Raw genomic sequence first — 7,338 nt, forward strand, 5'->3', positions numbered from 1 at the left:
CTGGCTTGATTTTTAAAATTGTGCAACCAAACTTTATAAAAAATATATGATATTAAATCAACTTAAAACTAAAACAACAATACTCACACATATGGCAACAGGCTGCTTCTTGCTACAGCTACTGAGTATGACTAATTTGTAACTTATTTATGATAGATTAGGAAAAATGCATGACAAAAGTAGTTTGAGGAATATAATGTTTCCTTTATAAAATGTAATATAAAAACATCTTCATTAATAAGACAGTACTAACATAACTCCATCTCTCAGTGAAGAGATAAGTGTTATTTTTAATCTACATCACGTTTTGTGGTGTTTTATTATCTACAGACTGCCTCCGTTAAACTTGTATAAATGGAAGTTTGTGTTTCTGTCGCTGCTTTTTGTTTAACATTCAGATCTATTTTAGTTATATTCAGATTATTATTTCGACTTTTCTTATGTTCTCTCTGTTGTACAAAATGCAACCTCAAGCCTTTATGTAAGATCATTTTCACTCCTCAGTAGCAAAATAAAAACTTTTTTTCAACCAACTCAGGGGTCCTCATCTTTACTCTCAAGCAGCTTCCACAAAATAAAAACAGGTTTTGATAACTTATTCGCCCAGGACAGTCAGTAAGAGGCAGAAAACTTCACAATAATCCTGTCTCTTTAGAAATAACCAGTGGCGTTATTTTCGCTTTGACCACTTAGGGGCAGTATCAGACTTCACCTGACAGCACAGATCCACAAGGTGTTATGGTAACAAAGTAATGTCTGCTAGTGTGCTTCACTGTTTGAAAACCAGCTTTGAATCTCATAATAACTAGAAACATGAAGACATTCAGCTGCTTAAAAGCTCAAAACATAGACACATTCAACTATGTAAACAAGAAGATTCCATTAATGATTTTACAAAGATATCGATAGTCTGAGGGTTGGCACTGATCATTGCCAATCTATTTTCAAAAAGACGTCCTCACACTTCTGAAATATTTACCTTTGACCTCCAGGATAATTCAGAAAAAAACAGTCATTGTAAATATTATTTTCTTTAGTCTATCTATGTTTCTTTCAACTTTATCAGAGAATATATTTTAAAGTAAAAAACTAACTTCTTTAGAAAAGATTAACACCACTGATCATGTGCAGTGTATTTACAACCAAGAATCAAGAGAACTCTTTTTTTGAATAAGCTTTATTATCAAGAGTTTAATTTGAAACAAAAAATTAAGGGTATAGATTCAAAACTTTGATAGGACATAAGTTTCAGCTGACTTTAAATCAGAGTGAGGAAAGCAAACTTTCATATGTATCAGAAACTGCTAAGCCGTCTAATATAGATGGAGCGCAAACATTAAAAGGGGAAAAAAAAGGAAAAAAACTTTATGCTGTTTTATTCTGAGACAAAACAGACTCAAAATATAAGATTATAAAAAAAAAACACTGTGTTAAGGGTTGAACAATATCTGTGAAAGGAGTGTAGCTTTTACTGCTACTGACACTGAGTCTAACATTGTAAATAAGCTGTTTCCATGGGATGCTTCCTCTGATTTTCTAACCACATTCACATATTTATACACTGATAGCAGAGGCTTCTTTGAAAATCACCCATTTACTTGCTGAAGGCATGGCACTCAGGTGCAGTTTGGGTTAAGTGTTTTACCGAAAGCCACTTTGACACATGGAGATGGGGACCTGGGATTGAATTCTTGACCTTTCGATTGAGAGTCAGCCAAATTTGACTGATAAGTAGAAAATGTCAGCACTGGCTATAAAGTTTAATCTTTAAATGGCTGACAATGAACAGCAGCTTGTAAAAAGACACATGTTTCACCGCTGGGTGGATGTGACCTATTTCTGAGACATCGACACCAGTTGTGGTGGAACACATTGATACAAATGTATAATTATCCAGCCCAGTTTTCAGTATGAAGGAAACCCTGTGATTAAGTTGGTAACTAAACTTTCAAGCTCTTAGTATAAAGTCTATCAAGAACACAGATTTTATACAGTTATTGTATCAATCATACAAAACAGGAAAAGAAGAGCTCCTGAACCCCTTTACTACTGAGTCACACGGCCCCATGAATCGTACAGAGATACTGTTCATGTGTCAAATCATATGGTGGACTGGACACTGGAGAGATGAAGCTCCTCACTAAGTATGATACAAAACATGACAAAGACATACACAAACTGATCCACTCAGGCCTCTATATGTTATCTGTAATTTCACTGCTTTAGCATGAACTGACGACCTGTGACCTGAACACACCTTTTTTTTTTTTTTTATCTTTAGCTAATGCTGGTCACTCACCATCTTTTTCCACTGGGTCTCATTGCTCCTCAACTTTCTATATTTTGTGGATGTTATTTCTCCTATTACTCTCTTTTGACCTCCAACAGGCTCATAGTCATAAATTTCATCATGGGTAGATTAATCAAGATACCTTGAAACATCTAGTAATCTGTTTTTATGGTGGAAAAAAACAATGATTCAAAAGAACTTTTACCTGCAAGCTGCATTTTAAACCATTGTTTGTATACAAATCAAATCTGGTTTCAGTCTAAATATATAAAAATGAACGACATAATTAACCAATTAAAAAAGCCGAAGTCTTTGGTCAAATTCTACCTGAAATGAGTAATTTTAAGTTTATTTATTTTGGAAAAACTACTTTGTTATAGCTTCCATTTAATTGAGTTGATATCACAACATGAATTACTCCAGGAGAAGGAAAACATTTGAACTAAAATTCAGATAACAAAATGAAACAAATCCCCAAGGTAACCTGTTGACAACATGTGATTGGTCTTATAAACCTCATAAAGTATCCAGAGAGTGTAAAGTTAAGCTGATAAGCATTTGCTAAATCTTTATTAGCCATCTCTTATGTCACATCTGTTAATAAATCTAAGGGTTGGCAGGAATACTTCTGTGCCAAATTTCTGGGGGGATTTCCATCACAGCTACCGAAAAACAATAAGCTACGACAGCCATGCTGTTTTAACACTACTTATTATCTTACATTCTCCTGTGAACGTAAAGCACATCAGCATCCCATGAAAACATCATGAAGTGCTGTGACATTTTCACCCCATTAATAGTTTGTCATCTTTTCCTGTCCACTGTTATTTGATATAAACTGTTCAACAACATTACCACCTTGTAAAGTAAAAGTGCTAATTTAGCAGTGGTGCTGAATGGATGGAAGACTGACTGGTCAAGCTGCTGGTTGATCAGCAGGCATGAAGATCTTCAGGACCGTTAGTCAGCTTTATTAGTCACCATGCTACATTAGAATTGGAACTGTTACATTTCCAACCACGCTGCTGACTTTTCTGCCAGAAGACTTCTCATCTAGCCGTCGATTTGATCAGAGGTAAGTTGATCAGTGCACTTGTTGGTCTTGAACAGTTAGTGAGCCAGCTGTTGATTTAAATGATTGGTCTGTTGCTCAGTTTACTTGTTGGTTGGTTCACAACTTGCTAGAAAAGTTGTTCATTGGCTTGAAGTAAGGCAGGGAGTTTATTTACAACACTGGTTACAGTTTTTTAGGCAGTACACGCACTACCTTTATTGTTTGATATTAAACAGGTGAAACTGATTGAGTTCATCTGATATTTGGTTATTTTCTGTTTTGATGGTCTTTGTACTGCTGAACACATCTTCCCTCTGCCACTAAAGTCAATTATTTACCAGTAAATATCAGTAAAATGGCAATCATGAAAACTGGCTTGGATCTACCAAAGTATAACACATCAGCTCAATGTAAGTCTTGATTGTCTTGATTATATTGTTTTATTGCTGATATAAACAGAAAATTACTGCTGGAAAATTTGGACTACATTTTGTTTCACTTTCATTCACAAGTGTTTTTACCTTTATGCTGATTAAGCCAATAGAAAAACACAGATAGGCAAAAGTTAAAAAAGAAACACACCTCCACCTCCCACTTTGCAGATAGCAAAGCTGAATCTTGGACACTTGTTCTTTCTCTCCACCCCGTCCTGACGTGCTTTAAAGCAGGTAAGATTGGTAATACATGACGCTTTTTGTCAATGATCTTGTGTAAATCCCTTATCTTATTCCCATTCTTGTTTTCTAAAAAATAGTAAAAGGCATGTTGGGTTTAGATGGGTTTGAAATTTCATTTATCAACTCTAAAACAGACTGAAACTAATCATCAACTACAATGACCAAACTTCTTATTAATTCTGGAAGTTTTATCCATACTTTTTCTCATCTTTGGGAAGTTATTGCAAACATTTGATGAAACTCTAACACTGTGCTTCATGTCTCTCTTTCTGTCCTGTAGACCCCCTGACCTCTCACTGAAAACCACACCATGGATCCTGCTGACAAACTTCTTGACAAAATCTTCTCTTTAGTAGATCTGGAGAAACACTCTGCAGATGAGTTGAATGAGTTAGCTGCTGAGCTTGAGAAAGAAAGGGAGGCCTTTAATAAAAGTCAAGTTGCTGAATGCGTTGTGTCTGCTGTCGGCTCTGCTGTGCTGATAGCTGCAGGATTACTTATAGGAGGGACAGCACTCCCTTTTTTAGCTGTAGTTTCAATGCTTGCTTTTGGAATCAATGAGGGTTTACTGGATAAAAAAGAAAAAGAGATCTTCAAGAAGATTGAGAATCTCAAAAAGGAAATCCAGACACTCACTAAGTCACTGGCAGATGAAGGAAAAGAAGCTGGTGTTCCTGAAAATGCTCAAGAAGAATATGTTACTGAGCGAATCATGGGGGCCATGGCAAAACACTTCGGACTTATTTTAGATACTAAGGTCAGCATTACCAAGTTAGTGCCAGAAAAGTTCAGAAATGGGTTCTTTATTTAGCTCATGTGCACTGCGTGTAATTCGCTCATAGGAATTCTTTCTTCTTTTTTTTTTTAGTCGTCAGTGGCATCTGCTGCATTGAAACAAGCTGTGAAGGTAGTTGGATCAAAAGCTTCAGGGAAAGCACTCAAATATGTAAGAACCAATCAAATTACCGCTCATATTTTAAATCAATCAATGAATGTGTGACAAGTAAGATGTAAAATGTCTTTCAGGGTATTTTGTTTTCTAATTTCAGATCACACGGAGAACCTTCAGAATTGTGTTCTCAGGTGTTGAGCTGATTTACAACAGTGAGACAGACAAAAGCAAGACTCTGAGAGAGAGGTCCGAAGACATGAAGGCTCACGCTGAGAACATAAAGAAAGAACTGGATGCTATTGAGTAAGTTTTTCAACACTCGGCTAATGTTGAGTTTTCACATGAGAGTATGAACTGTGAACAAAAACACATGGAAAGAAAAAGCAACCCCACAGAGAAAGTTCTTCACTAAATACTCTGATGCAGAAACAGCTGCTGAGGTATTGTTATGAATATTCAGACAAAATAACATTGAGTTGCTCTTTTCTGTGTTCATCCTGCAGGCACACATTAAAGGAATTAGCAGAAGTGAAGAAATCCATTGGAAGCATGAGAAGAAGCTGTAGGGACAAAAAGACACTGATAGAGTTTGCCAAAAAACAATGCAAAGATGCTGTCAGGATATGGCTGGAAGAAAATGCAAAGACTGGGGCCTTCCTGAAACTTGTTGATATGTTTAAATTCTTGAAAGACGTGATCGACAAGGACAGAGTGAAAATTGATCAGGAAAACATTGACATCATCTTTGTTGCGCATGGAGCCATAGAAAATCCTCTGATCCCAGCCAGCTGTCTGCTTCCTCTGCCCACAATCCAGGATGTGGTCCTCTATTCTCCATGGAACTGCAATCTCCTTTCTGATGCAGCGTATGGCATTGCTACAGGACGCCTGGAGCCCCAGCACAGGGTCTTTTTCTGTGGGGAAGATGAAAGCTGTAAAGTAAAACGTGATGGCCATCAGCCCACCAAACTGCCAAGAGGCTGGAACTCAATGAAAGATGCTGGAGAGAGAGAAAGGACGATACCAACCATCTCTGTGAGCCCTCTGAGAATACCAGAGGACGGTGCATGGAAACACTTTGAGTTTTTACAAGATCAACATGGTCGTCCTGGGAAGAACCGCATCCTCATCCCGTTCATTCTCCCTGGAGTGAGTAAGTCATTTAGAGTACCATTCTTTGTGGTCACTCTGGCTCTTTCACTGGTGCTCTACTTCTCACGTTACAAAGCTACTGTCCACCTCACTGCATGTCTGGGAAGATATGAAAAGATTTCTGATCTGTCTGAACACTACCTGAACCATCAATACAGTTACACAATTGATAAGACAGCAATGAAGTCTTCAGAGGAAATGCTGGATGGGACCCCACTAGGCAGACGCTTCAGAGGTCTATTTGGTTAGACTTCATCATGACTGGGCAGCAAGCTACTGTTAAACGTTTGAGACGGAACAAGACACTATGCAAGCAGCAACTGTGTTGACAGGAAACAGGAAAACAGGAAATGGACAATAAAGTAGCAATACTCACACTTAAGAAAACAAAATGCTTCATATTTATATATTTGTATATCTACAACTTGTATATATATATATATATATATATATATATATATATATATATATATATATATATATATATATATATAGATAGATAGATAGATAGATAGATAGATAGATAGATAGATAGATAGATAGCAACCTCAGGTCTTTTTGTGAAAAAAAAAAAAAAAAAAGGAAATAAGAAGTGTCCTTTCAATGTATTTAAGAGTCCTTATCTATACTCACAAGCAGCTTCCACAGAATAAAATCAGGTTTTGTTAACTTATTCTCTAAAAACAGCCAGTAGGAGGCAGAAAACTTCACAATGATCCTGTCTCTTGTTATTCTCACTTTGACCACTTGGGGGCAGCAGAGTATCAGAGCTCACCTGACAAACGTATTTGCAGAGAACTCAAAAATAAAATCTAATGAGGAACAGATTCATGAGGTGTGATCATAACAAGTCAGTGTCTTCCAGTGAGCTTCACTTCCTGAAAAAAAGAAGCTTTAAATCACATAAAAACTACAAACATGGAGACATTCAGGTACCTGAAAGCTAAAAAAAAAGACACATTTAACTTTGGAAACAACAAAAACAAAAATTGTTGAACATAAACTTTACAAAGAAATAAACTGTCTGCAGGTTGGCTACACTGGGAATGATATAAATACATTTTCAAGACAGCTTCACAGCTTCAACCTATTTCCATAAACCATTTCCCTCACACTTTTTAAATATTGACCTTTGACCTACAGGATACTTAACCTTTAAAGACCCGAGCTTTTGTCTAGTGTGCATTTTTTAATTCACCTTGCTATTTGGGATAGGTAAGACCTAATAATTATAATATCTAAACTTTATCATTGTACAGAAAGTTTTTTTTTT

Source organism: Halichoeres trimaculatus, unplaced genomic scaffold, assembly GCF_033239565.1.
Source record: "Halichoeres trimaculatus isolate MK-OKI-2021-1 unplaced genomic scaffold, fHalTri1.1 fHalTri1_scaffold_20, whole genome shotgun sequence".
Taxonomy (NCBI): domain Eukaryota; kingdom Metazoa; phylum Chordata; class Actinopteri; order Labriformes; family Labridae; genus Halichoeres; species Halichoeres trimaculatus.